The sequence below is a fragment of the Vulpes vulpes genome, chromosome 3 (assembly GCF_048418805.1).
Source record: "Vulpes vulpes isolate BD-2025 chromosome 3, VulVul3, whole genome shotgun sequence".
Lineage (NCBI taxonomy): Eukaryota > Metazoa > Chordata > Mammalia > Carnivora > Canidae > Vulpes > Vulpes vulpes.
In genome coordinates, this window is record NC_132782.1 from 132,179,796 (window position 1) to 132,200,908 (window position 21,113).

At 44.0% G+C, this 21,113-nt stretch overlaps 1 long non-coding RNA gene across 1 annotated transcript in view; it reads left to right on the forward strand.

The window, feature by feature from the left end:
* Positions 1 to 3,210: 3,210 nt before the first annotated feature.
* Positions 3,211 to 21,113, forward strand: part of LOC112918380 (uncharacterized) — a 36,876-nt gene continuing 18,973 nt past the window's right edge. The window contains exons 1-2 of the long non-coding RNA XR_003234674.2: positions 3,211 to 3,421; positions 8,015 to 8,105. This is a non-coding gene — a long non-coding RNA (uncharacterized lncRNA). The remainder of the gene's footprint in view (positions 3,422 to 8,014; positions 8,106 to 21,113) is intronic.

The window sequence follows — 21,113 nt, forward strand, 5'->3', positions numbered from 1 at the left end:
GCCTGAGAGCTTGGCCGGGCAGGGAGCATTTTACCTTAACAGTATCTGTAAAGCCACTGTTTTCTTTTCAGGCAACAAACAAAAAACAAACTGAAAAGAAAACAAAACAAAACAAAAGGTAAAATCTGAGTGCAATCCAAGTGTTTGCCCTGCTTGCCAAAGATAGAACAGACACAATTTCCCCTTGGGAGTGATGCTGAGAGTTTGGGGGATGGTGTCTGTATGTGCATTTAATTGAGTAGATCCCTCAAATTGACTAGAACCCCCAAAGACGGAGTCCTTTTGTTACCTGATAGAAACTCCAACCCACTCGTCAAGGGAGATCAAGGAACACCTTCAAACAACAGCTTTGAGATAAACTCAAAGACTTAAAAGCCAATACTTGCTTGTAGAAATTCTATGTATATTCCACACATTTCATACGTTGGTCTTTAAAATTCCGTTTCTGATGAAGTATAGTTTGCAGATCACCAGTCATCAGGAGGTCCCTATTTCCCTATCCTCCCCCACTTTTTCTGGACAAAGCATTATTTTAAAACTCTCCAATTATTGGTATTTGGCACCAGTAGGAGCTCTCAATAAGAGTTTTTGGCATGTTTTTGTCTATTTGTGTATGATTTTATGAACTGGGGGGAGAGAGCACAATCTGACAGTGGAGCTTCTAGATAGAAAAGATTTTGTTAAAACAATTGGAATTTAAAAGCTCTTTTTGCCTTGTAATGAGCCCTTTGAAAGATAATCTGTTTGAGGCCCAGTGGGGTTTCTGAGGAAACATGCAGCTTTGAGGGAAATACTCTCTCTCCCCCCCTGGTCCCACAAGTGCACATTTCTCAACCCAGAGCTCTAGCTGGATCGCTCTGCTTCCTGATGCAGTAATCAGATATTTTGGTGAAGGAAATTTTAAAGCCTAATCATGCTATAGTGAGGAAGGTGGGATTTCTTTCCTTGCATGTAACTCAAGGGCACGTTTTTCTCAAAAACCAGGTATTACCCTTTTGGCTTCTCACAAGATGTCCAGCCCATTACTGTGAAAGAGCCCACAGTCCCTGCCCTTGGAGAGGTAACCATCCAGAGTGGAGGAGAGGCAGCCAGCCAAATAATTTACACGTGTGGTAATTGCAGTAAACTTTTATTACTGTTGTCAGTACATTTGACACATTTATTGCATTTACTGAGCCCAGTGCCTGGGGACGCAAAGACAAATACTGAAATTTATCAAATCTATGCCATATAGTACAGTCACGCCATTACTCTTTTTTCTCCCTCCCCCCTTTTTTGGACTCACCAAGAAAGAACAAAACACTGCCAATTGTAATATAAATGCATATTGATTCCAGACATGCTAAAGAGTTGACAATCTGCATTTTAGAATGAATGAGATGCAGGAATCCCTTCCAGATTCACCCAGTAGACAGCTTGGGAAATGATCAAAAAAGCAAGGAAAGGAACAATGTTCTAAGTTGGTCCAGAACCAAGAACACCTGATGCTAAGAGGAAGGTAGGTGGGCTTCACAGAGGAGGTGAGTTTGAACAAGGTCTTGACGGACGAATAAGGATTTGCAGGTGGAGGAGACAGGGCACTTCAGGCTGAGGAAACCATGCATTGGCTTCAAATACGTGTCTTAATTTAAGGCTCACAGGAACACGTTAGGTTTTATTATTACTCCTCTTTTACAAGGAGGAACCGGCACAGGTTTAGTCATTTGCTCATTTCCCAGCTGGTGATCAAGAAATACCAGCTATTGCTCTAATTTTGTTCCAATCATGTGGGGATAGCTGTGCTATTCAATATGGTAGCAACTAGCCACATGGACTATTGGGCCACATGTGGTCACTTGAATTGTGGCTAGTCCATGCTGAGATGTATTATAAATGTAAAATACACACCAGATTTTAAAGATTTAGGTGCCAAAAATATGTAAAATATTTCAGTAATATTTTTATATTCATTACATTATGACAATATTTGGGGTACATTTGGTTAACAACTATTAGTGCCAACTGTTCTTATTTTTTGAAATAAGCTTCCTAGAAAAATTTTTTAAATTTTATATGCAGCTCACATTATATTTCTGCTGGTCAACACTGTTCTAGAACAGTCCGCTTGAAGTGGCGTGGTGATCAAAGGAATGCAGCTGCCCCCATGTTCACTACCCTCTGCCTCCAGAGTCTGCCGGGCTTGCCATGCCTCACATACTGACGCCTCACCAGGTAGGTGGCTTGCCCCGGGGTGCCACAGCCATTAAGTGGCAGAGCTGGGCTTTGAACCCAGGCCACCTAGTTCCAGAACCTGCCTTTGAGCTCCAGAAATGTCATCTCTTGGTGACTTTGAGTGTGAGGTGGGGGAGGGGTGCTCAGCTTGTTACGTGTTACTGTTCCCCTCAGGAAGCAGGCACATGCATGTTTCCAGAAGGCCTCTGAGTAGCGGGTGGAATGCTGGGACCTCCTGGCGCCAGTTGCAAGGTCTCCAGAAAACAGCTTCTTCGGTCCTGAGCCAGGCTCCTGCAAGAGTGGGGCACCTGGGGTGTTACCTGGAGGGCCACCAGGTTTTGGCCTGTGAGGCCTAAGTCCTGAGCAAGGATCCAAACTCCTCCACACCCAGGACCCCCACATTCTAACATCACTGTTTTAGCACCTGCCCCATGGACTCTGAGGTGGCCATTCCTCCGTTAATGCTTTCCCTCAGCTTCCTGGCCCTTTCTTGTGTGGCCTACAAGTCCAGCTCATCCTTCCAGACCTAGCTCAAACATCACCTGCTCTACAGCCTACCCTGACTCCCCACCCTGGGGCAGGACGTGTCAGTCCCCCGTCGGCTCCACGTTGCAGTTGCCAGCGTCCAGAGCCCTGGCCCTGCCTGACGGCCACCCCACCTGGTGGGGCATCACCCTACTTGTCCTGTCCGCCTGGGCAGTGCTGAGGTGGTGGCATCACCCTGCTTGTCCTGTCCGCCCGGGCAGGGCCACGGAAGTGTGGCACACACGCTCAGGGCCTGCTTGGAATGGAAGGGAGTCGAGCCACACCTTCAGCCAACCGAAGAGACGGTGCGGCCCTGCACGGACACCCCTCTGCGGGTCGTCAGGGAGGCCTGTTAAAAGGCAGGACTGCAAGAGGGAGTGAGGCAGTGGGCAGCAGCTACCGGCTGACCTCTGAAGTGATGGTTAGCGAAGCAAATCATGCAAGGGAAAAAGCAACTCACCAGCACGATTCAGCGACGGGGCGCATTCCCGGGACACGCACGTTGGTTTTACTCCCAGGCTCTTAATCCCTGAAATGCAATCCGTCTCCCCCACAGGTGTCGCATGCTCCGATGTCTCGGCGTTGGAGGCACAATCAGGGGCCCGTTTCGGAGACACCTGGAGGCTTCTATGCTTGATTGCTCCACTTGCTTCATTTGCTTCTCACAGCAGCCTCAGAGAATGAAGTAAGTTTGGGGATATTTTCGTTGGTCTTAACATTTTGTCTCATGAATTAATCACTTGTGACACCTTCTCCCATCTCACGTGGTTTGGTGTTTTGCCTTCAAGCCGGCTACTGATGGTCAGTGCTTGGGACTACATCTCCCGGTCAGTTCTTGTGTCTCCCCACCACAGCCAGAGGCTGACAGCAATGACTAGGTGGCATGTGAGACCTTTAAGATGGCAGTGAGGCCTGGGGGATGTGCCTGTCACTGGCCCTGAAAAGTAGTTCCGAGTCAGACCCACCAGCTGGTGCAGAATCTCTATGATTGTCCCCCCTCCCCTCACTATTCTTGCAACAGCAAAGTAAAATTGACTTTGGTTCCACAAAGGAAAAATCTGACCCCCAAGCACACTGTTATTCCACCCCAGGATCCTATCTTATCCATCACCTGAAATATTATTTTGCATTAAAATTTCAGCTTTTTTAAAAAAAGATTTTATTTATTTATTCGTGAGAGACACACAGAAGCAGAGACATAGGCAGAGGGAGAAGGCTACCTGAAAGGAGCCTGAAATGGGACTCGATCCTAGGACCCCAGGATCACGACCTGAACCAAAGGCAAACACTCAATCATGGAGCCACACAGGCATCCCTCCAGGCTGATTTATTTTCAGCTAAGAGGATAGATTAGACTATATACACAGCTTGAGATAGGAAACAGTTAAGCCTTACATGGAGTCTTGCTGAGGCTGTCCCAGGGGAAAAGAGGGGCCCATTTATCAGTCCTTGGGCAATGGGTTGGTTCTTCCTCTACTGTCATTTCAGAGAATGTGTGTTCCCTCTGGCATCCTGGCTGGCCCGGAAGGTCACTGGAGGCTCAGGGTGCCACAAATGCAGGATTGTTCACTCTCTGTGGCTGGGGAAGTGGGCTGGAGACCAAACTGGCCTACAAACTCAGGTTTTCCCATTTCATTTCAAGAGTGGCCAACTTCAGGGCCTTAAAAACAGGTTTATGGTAACAGTAGGAGTGAAGGTGAGGGGAGCCAAAGTCAATGCCATCAACAGGCCATGATGCCTTCAGAATAATTTCCCAATTTTGAAACAACTACAGTGATTGCCAGAGTAATTCAGAGGGGAAGGGGAATTGGAGTAATTTTGGCTGGCAAGGTTGTATGTTGAAATAATATAAAATAGTAAAAGGAATTTCCTAGGGATCTGCAAATTGGTCTATTTTTTGAATATGTGGTTTTGGTTTCTTATAATAATTCTTGGGCATACTGTGAATTAATTTTTTGTTAATTAGCTAGTCAATTCAACAAATATTCATTGTAGTTCATGCTTTTTCCAGCTGTAAGACCTTAGGTTACAATATACCCATCCCTTCTTCCATCCAACCAACAAATACTTATTTAGTACCTACTATTAATCAGACTTTGTGTGACCGCCCCCCCCCCCCCCAAAGGGGAACATAACCTAACCTAACTCTTAGGAGAGGAGCTGGGTACAGTAAGGGAGACTTCCCTGTGGCAAAGACAATGCTTGTAGTTCACCAAATTTCATGTCATTTACCTCTCCCCAAACACACAGGAAAACTGCATTTCATAGATACCCTGAGAAGTGCTTCTGAGGTTGGGACTACGGGACTAGATTCTACCTATTAGGAAGGAGTAGAAATGATGTATGTTACTCTCAGGCCTGGCCATAAAATTCCTTGTCCAACCATCCAGGGTCTCACGTTCCCTTCTGTGGTGAATCCAGATGGCATCAATATAAGATGCAAGGGATGTGCAACCCAGAGTCACCACTTGGAGAGCAATAGGACTGTAGTGTGGAATTTACTGTTTATAACCTAGCCTCACTTTCCTTAACTTATGCACACCCTCTAAACATAAGGATATATAAGTTTAACACTGAAAGAAAAGGAGAAATTATCTAGGCTAAGTCAGGTAACAAGACCATTTATAATGATCTTTTTCTAGCTAGGAAAAAAACATATTAAAAAAACACCCCAACTTACTACACAAAATGTCTTGATCTTCATACCAAAGTCTTGAATGAACCCCAGGTTTCTATTTGAACTGGGGATAGTGGTTGCATTCATCAAGATTGTACAAATTTCCTGAAAAATTCTAATTCACCCTTTAGAAAGTTTTAATACAACTGAATTAGCTAAAAGAATCACTTTCTCATCACAAAATGGATCATCCAGTCCTTGACCTCTTGGAGTTTACAATTTAATGAGGTGGAATAGAGGCAAGCAGAGAGAGAATACCAAGTTCATTCAAATCCTAGAGCCTGCACTTAGATTTCTTTCCCCTCCTAGAAAGGCTGCTTTTGTCACTTGCTTCCTCCTGACAACTTGATATAAAGCAGCCGTCCAATTATTCTCTACTGAATCCACCGTTCTACTTCTCTGTGTAGTGCTCCTGACTATCTGACAGTTTTCTTTTTTTTATTTTTTTAAATTTTTTTTTTTATTTATGATAGTCACAGAGAGAGAGAGAGGCAGAGACATAGGCAGAGGGAGAAGCAGGCTCCATGCACCGGGAGCCCGACGTGGGATTCGATTCCGGGTCTTCCAGGATCGCGCCCTGGGCCAAAGGCAGGCGCCAAACCGCTGCGCCACCCAGGGATCCCGACAGTTTTCTTTTTTATGAATTTTGTTTATTATTGGCTGTCTCTTCTCGCTAGAATGGGGAAAAAAATACTGTGTTCAGTATGATCTCCAGGAAGCTGAGCAGGGGCTAGCACATAGTAGGAGCACCATACATGTTTACTGAATAAATGGATGACATGTAGCCACACAGGAGCAAAAAAACAAATGTTTTACTTTAAAACAGATTTGCAAATATACTAAATGGCCAAGATTGGGATGCTCTAAATGAGAACGGTGAGGTGGCTGTGTTTATCATTTTGTATGAAAGAGAAACCAATGTCAATTGGTATCAAAATTAAATTTTCTCAGAAGATACACAGGAACAAGTCCATTCCTGGAGAAATCCTTCTTGACCAAGTCCCAGAGATGCAATGGTTTTGAATTTAATGTTATATGTATGCATTAAACCTCTTTTTTGCATCATGTCTTAGATAATTCAATGCCCAAGATGTAATTTTTGCTGTAGATGCTGAAAGAAGCGAGAACTGTTTCTCAAAAGAGACATGAATTCTTTTTTTTTTTTTTTTTGAGACATGAATTCTTGAATTTGGGCCTCTTCTCTCTGACCCAACTGCTGCGGATCCTAAGGCAAGGACATTTCAGGGCTCAGTTATCAGGAAATCCTAAGAATATTTAGTATGCGTACTCTATGACCTAACATTGTCTTCAATTAAAATCTCAGTTTTGAAAGTCATGTCCAATGAGTGTAAAGACTGAAAGGATGTGGTTGCAATCCTGAAGTTAGAAGCTATAGCCAGGAAATAGGTCAAGGGAAAAAAAAAACCCTGCCAAATCAAAACTGCATGGAACTGGGTCTTCTAAGGACTAGCTGTGCTGGTTCACCAAACAAGGTGGACTCCTCAGGAAACCACGTGAGTGGGCTCATCTCAAACCAAGCTAACCAGCCAAGCACTAAAGAGGGTCTACACAGTAATAACTTTAGTAACAGGACAACTAACATTTACTGAGTGCTTACTGTGTGGCAGGCACTCTGCCAAGTGCTTTACACACATCATCTCACTTAATTCTTCATGACATGTGCCAATGAGGGAGGGATTAGTAATTTCTATTTATAGGCCAAGAAAAGGTTAATTAACTTGTCCAAGCACAGACAGATTTTCCTGACTCTAAAATTCAAGGTTTTACCCATAACCTCTCCAACTTTCCAAACTTAACATTCATTGTAATTGTCATAAAGATGGAACACTACTAGAGTGGCAGAAAACAAAAACAAAAAAACAAGCAAGCAAACATGAGCTCTGAAAACATAGCTATATTTCATCTGAGTCTTCTTATAACAAAGAGGATCAAAATGTACAACTCAGGAGACAGTACGAGGTGTGGTAGGAAGAGGAAAGCGTGTCAAAGCCTCTGTGTCTTGCCTCATTCCTGTATTAACCATTGGTATGACTCCAGATCCCCACTAACCTGCTCTCTGTTTCCTAGTCTTTAAGACAGGACTGATCTGTACCCTGTATTTCCCAGTCCCGAGAAGCTTTCTGAGAGACCTAACAAAGGGAAGGATTCTAATTTAGGTTATCTAAACAGTTTCAATCCATTTCAGTCTCCAGAATTTTTTTTCGCTATCTACTAGGTATACAGGAAAAAGAAATGTTGCAGTTGAATCACAATACAATCAAGATCTCATCTGCACTACAGGAAACCTAACTCATTCTTTGTGGCCTATACTGTGCCTTTTCCCTTTAGAGGAATAGAAAAGGGAAAGTCTTATGATCTATGCTGAGGAGGCCGCAGGAGGTAGGTTGGAAGAGGGGGTGGACACCAGCTTTTCACCTCAGAGCTGTGGTGGGGAGGCGGCCAGCATAGTGTGGCAACCCATAAAACATCAGGAGAGTGGATGTTGTGCCATATTTGTCTGCTTAAATTTCTTCGACATTTTTATTATCTTCTGTACAAATCATAAAGCTTCAGGCTGATATTTCTTTGGCATTTTCTCAGGCAGAAGTCTTGAATCCACTCTGTATACGTTATATTCAGACAAGATGGAGATGGGCTTCTTGGTCTGGCTGTCTGTCCCTGAGAGGCAGAGGTAAGGGGACTAGGGGCCTATGAATCAGGGAGACTGTGATCTCCAGAGGGGCTGAGAGATCTCAGAGCTGAGCTTGTAGGGGCTCTGTGGTTGAAGGATGGAGCCCAAGCAATGCTCAGAACAACGCTTCCTTCCTTCCACAAGTGTTGATTGTGTGACGCATGTCCAGGCACTGTCCTGAGCATTGGAGAAATAGGAACGAGAAGACCATCTTCTATAGTCCAGTTTAAGACAGACTTTTGAAGCAATAAGACTTGGCTTAAATTTTGCCTGTGCCACTAATTAGCTGTGCCTGTGAGGGTTACTTGACTCTGAGTTCAGATTCTTCAACTAGAAAGTAGGGACAACCTCACAGTTATGATTGTGAAAATTACATTCAATTCTTTAAGTGAAGCACTTAGCCTGGTCCCTGACCTGGAATAAGGGCATCCATGCAAGGCTGTAAGAGAAAAGGATTGTGTCTTGGATTCACTTGGAATCCTCAGTGCCTACCAGAGTTATACAGAAGGTACTAAAAGAATTATCTGTTGAAGTTTCAAAAGTTAATGAGAGAGTCAGATTGGAAGCCAGGAAGCGAACTAAGATTCTAGAACAGGATGAAAAAGTCAAAATGTCAAGAGCTAGAAAAAACAGAAACACAATGTAGGAACTGAAAATTCCTGGGGGAGGGCTCTGCAGGAGGCAGTGGGGATATGGGTCAGCATGGAATAAAGGGTTATGGGAGATACTGGTGTCTCATCCTCAGACCCATAGGCTGTTAACAGCCCTCCTGTTTCCACAAATACACTTTGACTCTCTTCTAACAACCACAGACCTGCTCTGAAATAAACAGCTCCCCTTAGGAATTTCCACTTGCCTTTTCCACAAAACATTTTCTTTGGGTTAACAGAGTACAAACAGAAAAGTATCTGTCAATCTAATGAACATACTTTGGTCTCCACGCGGGGAGAGGCATCAGGGAACCTGGCAGTTCTGAGATGGAGGGCCTGTGGAGGGTAGTAGCTGTACCAGGTTGGTCCAAGGAACCACTCTGCATATTTCCTTCTGACATCCTGGGGTTTGGTTTTGAAGCATAGGTGAGGCTTTGTGGGAGTTGGTGAGCATCATCTGGGCCAAGAAGTGGATGAGCTGCTGTACAGGAGGGAGAAAGAATAATCTATGACTTTCGATTAAAAAGTAAGATTTCGGATCCTTTCAAAGCCCTGACAGGTGAAAGAGATCAAACCTGTAGGGAACTGGACTGGATGGTATCAGAAAAGAGAGACTTGAGAGAGAAGTGAATTTCACACTGAATTTTGTAGGAGATAATCCAGGGGGATCAGTGCAAATGAATGAAGGAGGCTGCTGAGTTGAGGGACTGAAAGATGGAGGCACGGAGGCAGGAAGGAGAAGGTCGAGGAGCAGCCTCCCCAAGAAGCCATCAAGTTGGAAAGAAATACCTCAATCTGTCAAGAACCACAGGGTGCTCTTCCCTGTTAGTTCCCAGAGTGAGCTGCCGGGGCACATCCAGCAACCAGCTCACATCCTGCCTTCCACACTGTGATAGTCCAGCAGTACACAGTGCCTGGGCTTTTGGAGATCTTCCCACGGATATTATTTTGATCATTCTTGCCCAGCAGTAAAATAACACCCAACTAATGAGCTGCCAACTGCGAACTGTTTCCACCAACTTCCTCCCTCCCGGTCCCAATTCCCACCTATCCCAGAGTGGCCCTGTGCCTTGATTTTCCACACACTTCAGAGCAGGGTCAAGAGCAAGGCACATTCAGGGCTTCTGGGGAGAGAGGAAGGGCAGGGAAAGGGTTGATGCAAGACAAAGCTGAGTGAACAACTGAGTCTTTGCCTCGTTGACAAAGGAGAATGAGGGACGAGTGCCAGGCTAGCTTGAATTGACTGGTGAAAAGTAACTTTTGTAATTCACGGCCCTCTGCGTGTTATGGAAATGCTGGCAAGGCAGGGAGACAGGCACGGATTTTGCAGGCAGAAAGAGCATGAACCATGAGACAATTCTGGGTGCCAGGGTCAAGAATGGGGTTTCCCAAGGGCATCAGAGGAGCCTCTGGGAAGCCAGAACTGTCAGGGGAGGGGATTGGCTACTCCTGCAGGCCTCAGCATCTCTAGCTCCCCTAGCACCACCTGCTAGGCTACAAGGCCTGGCACCACCCACTTCTGTGATCACATAGGTCAATGTTAGCCAATGCAGGATGGCCATCACAGGGTTCTGTGGGGAATCAAGGGGAGGTGGGAGGCTGTCCTATAGAGAGGGAAGACATGAAGAACAAGCCAGGGGTAGTAGGAGGGAATCCAGTGCACTCCATGTATCAGTTGGTCAACAAGGCATTACTGGGCTCAGCATGACAACTGGATTTTGCTCCACTGCCTAACTAACTGATGGGCCTTGAGGCATAGATAGTAAATAACTTAGCAGTGAAGTATACTTAAGACTTGCCCCCATAGCCACTACCAGAACCTCAAAGAAGAAGTTGATAGATGAAATTGAAGTTCTCATCAGTTTTTGTGGGTAGATCCAAGCCAGAGATCATGATTTAGAACAAGCAAATGTGAAGTTTCTCACAGCCAAGTGGTCTGGGAAAATCATACTAATTATACAGCACAAACGTGCTGTGAACTGAATGGCAGTTGAGTACAACTGTGGCGAGGTGGAGAGCTCCCCATGGGCCAGTGTGATTGGGAAAAGTTTTGTGGAACTGGAGCTAGGTGCTGATGGAGAGAGATGCAGGCTGTGGACAGGCAGAGGAAAGTGGGAATACATTCCAGGAGGGACAGAGCAGCATAACCAAAGACCATGAGATAAACATGGTGAGTTTATGGTGCTTTAGAGGGATTAGGCTGTTTGGGTTTAGCAGGTGCTCTCAAGAGCATGGGAGAGAAGGAAGCAAAGGCAGATGGAGTTTAGAAAAAAGCTCATTGCAGGACCTCACAGTGCCTAGGAGGGTCTCAGCTGTCACAGTCTTCTCCTGAGACTCATCTTCAGCTCCTTTTGGCATTTCAAGAAATCTTTCATCAGAATTCCAAGCACTTTAGTTGATTTTTAATCTCCCTTCACTGAACCCTATGGAAGGGGGCCAGGAAAGCAGGTGCTACATTGAGGTACTAAAACTGGTGCTGAGAGGAAAGTTCAAGAAAGAAATGAGTTTCAAAAGTCTTTCAGGCATGGAGCCAATAAGGCAGGAGGAGATGCTGAGGGAACACCCTAAGAAAACAGAAAGGCTTTAGGCATAGGACTAGTTGTAGGAGCAGGAAACGGCTTTAAGATAGGGGGCAGGTGTTGGGGAAAAGAGAGATGACAAGAGTCTCAGGCCACTGCTAGAAAGTTGCTGTCCTGAGATTCTGGTTATCTGCAGTACCTCCTCCTTTCTAGAAAAGGCATCAGGGATCCCTTTGAAAAGAGACCATCCAAGATCTGTCAAAAGGGCATGACAGAAAAAGACAAGAATGTTTGTGTTCACCACTTCAAGTGACCTTTAAACAGGAGATCCCTAGTCAGTACAACTGAGTAAGAAAAAGACATTGAAAACTGTACACACAGATTGGAGTGGAATAAGTAAAATGGTTCTTATTTTCAGGTGACTGCTTTTGTATATATAAAAGCCTAAAGAATCTACAAAAGTCTACTGGAACTAATAAGCAAGTTTAGTAGAATTGTAGGATACACCATTAACAAATGACCAAACAATGAACTTGTTAAAATCCCATTCACAATAGCAAAAAATATTTGGCAATACCTTTAATAAAAGAAGTCTAAGATTTATATACTGAAAACCTCAAAACATACAGTGTAAACCTTAATACACTGAAAGTAAAGATAAGACAAAGGTAGAGATATACCATGTTCATGAATTGAAAGATTCAATATTGTTAAGATAGGAATTGTCCCCAAGTTGATGTACAGTTTCAACGTAATCACACATCAAAATCCTAGCAGGTTTTTTGGGTAGATTTTGACAAGGTGATCCTAACATTTATATGAAAATGCAGAGGAAAAAAAAATTAAAAAAAAAAAAAAAAAAGAAAATGCAGAGGATCTAGAGAAATCAAAATAATTTTGAAAAAGAAGAACAAAGTTGGAGGATTTATTATAAAGTTATAGTAATCAAGACAGTGTGGTATTGACCTAAAGATAGGCATATGGATTAATGGGACAGAATAGACTCAAGAAGTAAAGCCTTACATTTATAGTCAGTTGATTTTATCTAAAGATGTCAAGGCAATTCAATAGTCTTTTCAATAAATGATGCTGAAACAATTGGATATCCACAGGGGAGGGAAAAAAAAGGAGAAAATATTTGTAAAACACATATCACATAAAGGACTTTTGTCCACAATATGGAAATAACCCTTACAAAAAGAAGATAAATTGATTTTCTTAAGTGCACAAAAGATTTGAACAGGCACTTCACCAAAGCAGATATACAAATGGTCATGCAACATATGAAAAGATATTCAAGATTAGTCACAAGGAAATGCAAATTAAAAGTACAATGAGCTGCTACCATCTACATTAGAATGGCTACTATATCAGATTAACAATATCAAGTACTGGCAAGGATGTGGAGAAATTGGAACTCTCATACATGGCTTTTAGAAACATAAAATAGTACAGCTAATTTGGATAACAGCTTGTCAATCTCTAAAATGTTAAATATATATTTCCCATATGACCCCACCATTCCACTCCTAAGTATCTACCCAAGAGAAATGAAGACATATATCCACACAAACCCTTACATGCAAACTTTCACAGCTACATTTTAACAGCCCCTGAGGGGTAGCAGAATATGCCACCCCAAAATATGCCTCTTTGGCATAAGGATTATTTTAAGAAACATCAGACGTGGGAGAAGTTCTGAAAAAGGCAAATTTACCCTTTTGTAAGGGAAATTTACATTTATGAAAGAAATCTCCATTTGTAAGGAGATTTCTGTACCAGGAAGGGAAAGATGATTCTAAATCACAAGAGAACCTTATTAGTGTAGAAGGCACTGACCTAAAACTGCAGAACAAACCTTACCCTGTTCTAACCATGCTTTTTCTAGTAACCTCTCATAACTGCCTCCACCCCCACACTCCCTCCCCACAGACAACTTTCTTCTTTCTTTAGCTGAAAATGGTATTTCAGCTGGAGGCTGAGACCACCTCAGGGAATTACCCATTATTCCCTGGGTGTCTCCCATGTATACTTGAGGTATACATGTTAATAAACTTGTTTGGTTTTTTTCTTATTGATCTGTTTTTTTTAATTCAGGGGTCTGGGCCAAGTAGTCAGAAAAGTAGAGGGCAAATGGTTTTTCCTTCCCTCTACCCCAAACTGGAAATAATCAAATATCCACCAGCTAGTACGTAAATAAACAAAATCTGGTTTATCCATATGAGGGGATAAATAAAAAGGAATGAACTACTGATATATGCAACAACCCAGATGAACTTCAAAAACACGCATAGTAGAAAAAGTCACTCGGAAGACTAATTTTTGTATGATTTTGTTCATATGAAATTTTTAGAAATGGTTGAAAGCATAGAGATAGCAGATCAGAGTAGAGGTGGAAATGGCAATGAACTGCATAAGAATAGGAGGGACAATTTCAGTGGGATGGAAACATTCTAAAACTGGATTATTATAATAGTGACTGTATGAATGTTTAAATTCACTTAAGTAATGAAGCTGTACATATATGATGGGTGAATTTTATAGTATGCAAATTATTCTTCATTAAAACAAAGGACAGGGAGGCTCTTAGGTCTTTGGGGAGGGTGTGTGTGTGTGTTTGTGTGTGTGTGTGTGTGTGTGTGTGTGTGTGTGTGTGTGTGTGTTACAGGAAGAGAGAATACCTATGGGAGGTGGTTATGGATTTAAGTGCAGTGGAAAAACACAGGGCTCTGGAGCCAGACTGCTGGGCCTGAATCTGGCATCTACCACTTACTACCTGTATGGACTTGAGACAAATTACTTAACCTCTGAGCCTCCATGAAGTGAGGCTAATAGTAAATTCTAAAGTAGTTGTGAGCATCGTAGGCAATGTATGTAAAGTGCTTCGGCCAGAGTCTGACGACATAGTAGGTACTCACCGAGCGAAATTTCTAAACCAATTACTTCTACAGAAAATTCAGTGCTTTGTTTTAATTGTAAAATTATGGGCTCTCTGGGTGTACTATAGCAGAATTACAAGCCTCTCACTGACCCGACTGAACAGTCTTATTAATGAAGCCTGGGACCAGGAACCAAAAGCCTTGATTCCCAGTACTGGCTCTACCATAATCACACCATATAACTATAAGGGAGTTTCTTAAGCTCTCTAGGTTCCTAAGATAAGCCCATTTACCAAACAGGGTTGCTAGGATGCTCCAGAAGTCAGAGCTTACTGCCAACATTAAAGGTGTTCTGTGTAAGGTCATAATGATAGCACAGGGCACAGAGTGGGGGCTGGGGCCCATTGCGGGAGGAATATAGTCTGGCCAAGGTCACTGTGCCTATGTGCTGGGATATGTGAACACCAGCCTAGCAGGAGGCCATGGAAATTTTCACAAACCAAAATTGGCATTTGGAGCTGAACTGAAAAGCTGTGAACACAGGATGTTGCTGAAAATGGTGCTGGGCAGGGCTGCTACCTGAGGTTTTGGCAGGCTTTACCCCCTGCCAGTTGATTGCAGAAGGATGTTGGACCATCAGGAAATAGGGATTTGAAATGATCCCACAGGAAGTGTGAATAACAACAGAAGCAACAAACAGTCAGCTAGGCCAGGTCTGACAGGGGGTTTTTGGGTTGGGAGACAAGCGAGCTCTCACTTTCTTCAGTCCTTGAGGAACTTCTGAGGAGCCCACGTGGCTTTCAAAGATGGCTTTGTAATAGATTCCTCCGCTCGCTTGCCCCTCCTCCATTAACACCTCCTGGAGGAGCAGAGGGAAAAGTAGCAGCTTGAGGGGACAACTCATTTCTGGCTCAGGACCCTGGCAGTCCTCCATGTAACAGTCTGTAAAGGACACCTGCTGTATTTTTGGATGCCTAGCACACACTCCTATTTTTTCCTGGTAAGATCCTGCGGATTCTTTTTTTGGGAATTTCCTCTCCCCATTACGTACAATGTTGGTGGGACTGTCAATACAGGTATGCTGCCCTCCTCTGGCCAAAAAAGTCTCCCTTGTGGATTCTGAGTTGAGCAGTGTTGTTGATAAGAATGGAACAAAGTCTGTTGGAGAGGATATGACTCCAGGCCCTCACTCAACCTTTACATATACTCACCTCTGCCCTGGTTTCTTAACTCTTCTCCTATTTTGTGAGCCCTTGATATCATCCCAATAAATTCTGTTTGGCTTAAGTTAGCTATGGTCCATTTCTATTTCACAGAACAGACCTAGAGCATAGCATGGCAGTGGCTCCTGTTTGGGGCAGTTTTCACAGAGGATGCACCTGGGGAATAGAAAAAGCCCAGCCTGGGTCACCTACCATCAGTCATCCCACTCCGACTCTAGCCATGTGGCCACAGGCAAGCTACTAAATGCATCTGAACCTCAACTTCTGTAGAATGGAAATACTATTACTTTGTAGAACTATTAGGATGAAATCTTATTTATTTACTCATTCATTTAATATTTGCTCATAGCCACCATTTTCTTTATATTCTGTGAGGATACAAGACAAGACAGGCATAATATAGTCCCTGTCTTCATGGAACACACACTTCTAACGGGAAGAGACAGTGAACTTAGGTTTACAAGTCTGATGATGTTATTATATACCGTACAAGGCATTACGAGAGTGGTTAATAAGGGGATTCAAATAATCCATTAGACGAGGCACCTGGGTGGCTTAGTGGTTGAGCATCTGCCTTTGGCTCAGGGTGTGAGCCCAGGGTCCTGGGATCGAGTCCTGCTTTGGCTCCCTGCAGGGAGCCTACTTCTCCCTCTGCCTGTGTTTCTGCCTCTCTCTCTGTGTCTCTCATGAATAGACAAAAATCTTAAAAAAAAAAAAAAAGAGAGAATCTATGAGAGGGCCACATGTGGAAGGGCTTTAGGAAATGTGACTTCCTTTCCCCTTTCTCTTGGTTTCTTCTTCATCCTGGGGACTTCACCACTGAATGAATGATCATCACCATGTTCTTACAGTAGAAGTAGGACACTCTAGAGAGGTCCTGATTAGATTCTGACTATTGTGTCTGTGGTAGAAGTTGGAAGCCACTGACCCCAACAGGTGGGCTTACCCAGGCATAAATGGGGGCCAAGGTTAGGAGGATGGCAAAGGGAATAGGAAGGCACTTACACCCTTAGAATTGACTGCTTCTCAGGCCAACAAGGTCTGGTAGGAGTCAAGGTGGAAGAGGTATGTGCCTCAAGGTGGTACTGACAAAACAAGAGCAGGCAACTGCCCTCTTCTACTAGGTACCTACTTTCTAGCATTATAAAGTCTCAAAATCCATACATTTGTTAGAAATGATTCATTAAATGTTAGCATGAGAAAAGACCTTAGAGAACACCCAGAGAGACCCTTCATTTGGAGATGAGGAAGCCAGTGCTCACAGGTATTAAATATGTTTTCTGTGTCCTGAGTGTGTAACCCTGTGACACCTTTGCTAGGCAGTGAAAGAGACTGGTTCCTTGCTCATGTGGACAAGTCTGGTAGATGTGCCTTCTGACAAATAGTCTAGGTTAGCCTCCCAAGGGGCAGGGACAAAGGGAGAGCTCTGTGCTATGTGTTAGAGAGGGACAAAGACAGGAAGACACAAGTGACAAGGGTTCTTCTGACATAGCCTGGGAGTTGAGATACCCACAGTGCCATATAATCACACAAAGCAGCAATACATGGGAACTGCCTATTGGCCATGGTCACACAGATGTTCTGGTGCCATTCCCCTCTTCACATCTGTGAAACCCTCCTCATCATTTCTGCCCACTTTTCTCCCACATCTCTTACCGGGGTGCCTTCTCCTCAGACACCCATATCTATTCTTTTTTTTTTTTTTAAGAATTTATTTATTCATGAGAGACACACAGAGAGAGAGGCAGAGACACAGGCAGAGGGAGAAGCAGGCTCCATGCAGGGAGCTGGACGTGGGACTCGATCCCGGGTCTCCAAGATCACGCCCTGGACTGAAGGCAACACTAAACCACTGAGCTACCCAAACTGCCCTATATCTATTAAAAGTAATGCTATCTTCCAATCATAAAGGCTTGAAATATTGGAGTTAGTTTTTACTCCTTTCTTCCCTTCCTCCCTACATTCTGTTAGTCACCAGGTCCTGTTGATCTGATTCTTAAATTCTACCTCAACCTTTCCAAAGACATCAGAATAGGATTTCTGTTATCATGCCCCTGCCCAAATTCCTTCAGGGTGCTGCAGGAGAATCTGTAGGATGAAACCCAAACTCCTTAGCTTAATGTCTGTGGTGCCTCATAATTTAGTCCCAACTCCCATTTTGTCCCCCTAAGTGTCCTCCTACAGGAATGTGTCAAACATGGCTATTTGCTTTTGAGGTGGGCGGTTATTTTGTGATTCTTTGACATCTGGGCCTTGGTGACTCTGGAAGGACTGTCCTTCCTCGGGCTAGCCAGTTCCTAGAGATAGTAAACAACTAGCCCCAGAGTGTACCTTTTAAAGGCAAACCAGGGGCATCTGGCTGGCTCAGTTGGGTAAGTGTGAGACTTTTGATCTTAGGGTCATGAGTTCAAAGCCCATGTTGGGTATAGAGTTTACTTAAAAAAAAAAAAAAAAAGGCGGGGGTGGGGGGAACGCCTGGGTGGCTCAGCGGTTGAGTCTCTGCCTTCGGCTCAGCATGTGATCCAGGAGTCCCAGGAGTCCCAGGAGTCCCAGGATCGATCAAGTCCCACATTGGGCTCCCCGCAGGGAGCCTGCTTCTCCCTCTGACTCTGTCTCTGCCTCTATTTCTCATGAACAAATTAATAAAATCTTTTTTTTTTTTTTAAAGGTCAAACCAGGGTATCTGGCTGGCTCAATCAGTAGAGCATGCAACTCTTGATCTTGGGGTTGTGAGTTCAAGCCCTACATTGGGTATAGAGCTTACTTTTAAAAAAAGGCAAATCAACCAATCCAGAGCCCACACCCCCAAATGCCTTCTCTCTCTCTCACCTTCAAGGATACCATTCCCCTGCCTGAAATACCCCCGGGCCAGCCCCTATCCCCTTGAGCCCACTAAAATTGTTCCAACTAGCCAACTCTAAACCTTACTCTGTCTTGCCCATTCCTTCCCATGGAAACCACAGTAAAGGCTCTTGCCCATGTTTTACTCTGCTCCTGCTGCTTGGTGCTTCCCCATGTGGCTCTCTATAACGTGGTATGCCCTTTCTCCCGGGGTTGTGAGTATAACTATCTCTTCCAGGGCAGTCTTCTCCTAATCTTCTAATCTTTGGTTGGCCTGCCATACCTAAATAATAATAAAACTTATACTTTAAAACAAGGAATCTGGGTGCCTGAGTGGCTTGTTCGGTTAAGTGTCTGCTGTCAGCTGAGGTCCTGATCCCAGGATCCTGGGATGGAGTCCTGAGTCTGACTCCCTGCTCAGAGGAGAATCTGCTTCTCCTTTTCCCTCTGCCAGCTGCTCTGCCTGCTTGTGCCTCTCTCCCTCTCTCTCCCTCTGTCAAATAAATAAATAAATAAATAAATAAATAAATAAATAAACAAACAAAATATTTTTTAAAAATTAAGTTAAATTAAAAAAAAATAAAACAAGGAATCTCATGCCCCACAGGAGCTCTCTGCTTCCCAAATAGGAGCCCTATGCTATTTGTCATTCTCAGAATGAACGCCCTCTGCCATTTCTGCATCTTACAATTCCACCCATACTTCAGTGTCCTCTCACCAGCATTGGTTTGGATCACTGGTGACATAAAGACAAATGTGAGGTTTATAGTAGTATATGACTTGTATTATAACACACAGGAGGTAGAAGGCAGTGGCAGGCTTCAAAGCCTAGCAGGCTTTTTCTTTGCCCTCCCTGCCCTTTTAAAGATTTTAAAATTTATTTGACAGAGAGAGAGAGAGAGAGAGAGAGAGAACAAGTGGGGGGGGGGGGCATCAGAGAGAGAGGGAGAAGCAGGCTCCCTACTGAGCAGGGAGCTTGATGCAGACCTCCATCCCAGGACCCTGGGATCAGGACTTGTGCCAAGGGCAGACAGACGCTTAACCAACTGAGCCACTCAGGTACTTCTCTCTGTCCCCTTTTCTATCACTGCATTGGCTCAGGTCCTTTGAGTATATGCAACAGAAACTAAGCCTAGCCTATGTGTGTGCAAAAGGGGTTTCCTGGAAGGATGCTGGATAGCTTACATAATGGAAGGAGCTGAAGGACCAGGTCACAGGTGAAGTGGCCTATCCCCAAGGGAAGTGACTCTTCCCTTAAGATCCTAGTCTTTAATAGGACTCAACTCAATCCCTTTAAGTTTTAAATATCTGGAAGTTAAAATTTGAGGGACCCTATGTGGTCAGGTGTAAGCCCTAGATCAAATGTGGGGTATGTTTGGGAGGGGGCAGGGTAACAACACTGATATGATCACTGGGGGACCCATCCTGTGTATTGAGAACCCCTCAAAGGAAAAGGGAGCTATTGAGATTTGAGCATATAGCCTAACTTGAGTCTCCTACAGCCATCTTTTTAGAATTTAAATACTAAATTCTCCAAATCAAACTGGGTAATAGAAGGCTTGGATGAAAACAGCTCCAAAGCCACTTTAACTGTTCTACAGATAGTCACCAAATGCCTGCTCAGGGTAAAGCACTATGTTCGACACTGGGTGGGGAAAAGGATGAGTTTGGATTGTGAAAATCAATAAGACATGGCTCAAGGATGAGATAGGCACATAAATCAGGACAATGCAAGGCTCTCAAAGAAGGAGAAAGTCCTATGAGATTTTGCAATATGGAGAGAGTCCCTAAAATTTATATCCAGAGGAAAACCAAAAAAACTAAAGTTCAGATTTTCCTTCCTATTGCAACATTATCACATGCTGGAGAAACTATACATGACTCTACATGGAAAGAAACACAATGTTCTTATTTCCACCTACTGCAGCCCAGCCGCCAATTCAAACATCTGTCACCCCTTAAATGTGCACTTAGGGAAGCATCAGGTTCGGGGGGTTCATATGCCACTGCCAAGCCCCCATTTCGATGGACTGTATAAACATGGTATCTGGGAAGGAAAAAGGGAATTGTCAGAGGACTCCTGCTTATACTTCTATGAAGGTTTCAGATACCTATTCCATCAGGGAAACACTTCTGTGAGCACAGACAGGGAGAAAGCCCTCGAGCATTCTTACTGATAGGATTCAGGACAGAGTCCTTTGCTGATAACATCTCTGTAGAAAGAGTTTGCCACAACATTTCATAACTCAAGAGCCACAGGCCCAAGGCCACGCTGTTGCAACATATTTGGCTCCATCTCACGTTGTGGTGATGAGAGAGTGAGAAGAATGTAAACATCTTGGTCCCATCAGGATCATCGAAACAATCTGGCTTTGTTGAGAGTACCAGGTGTACCTCATGGCTCTACAGAGTCAGGGAAAATCAGTTTAGCATCTGATATAGGGTGAGGAATGCCATGGCTTCTTCACTGACCACCAGTGCTTTGGCTTGTCTGTAGTCCGTGGCTACAGGAGGAGGCAGGGGCCATGGGGACGTGCAGGAGGGGCAGGCTGAAGAAGCAGGTGAGTGGGGGAGCTGCAGGTGGAAGACGGGTACATGTTTGGGAGTTGGGGGAGTTGTTCAGCCTGGTTTTCACTGCAGACACGGAAGAGAGGAAGCAAAACAGAATCAGTGTTACCATCAGCAGTAGAGAGGAGGGAAATGACCAGTTGAGAAAATGAGCCACTCAGTATTTCTACAGGCACACAACAGGTCAGGCACTGCTGTATTTTCTTACTTGGGAACTTAGGAACAGAAAATCCTCCAGCACTTGTACTTAGAGACAGAAAAACATATCAGACATCTCCTCACCCTTAATCCACACACTTCATCTCTAGAATGTGGGGTTTTTTAAAAG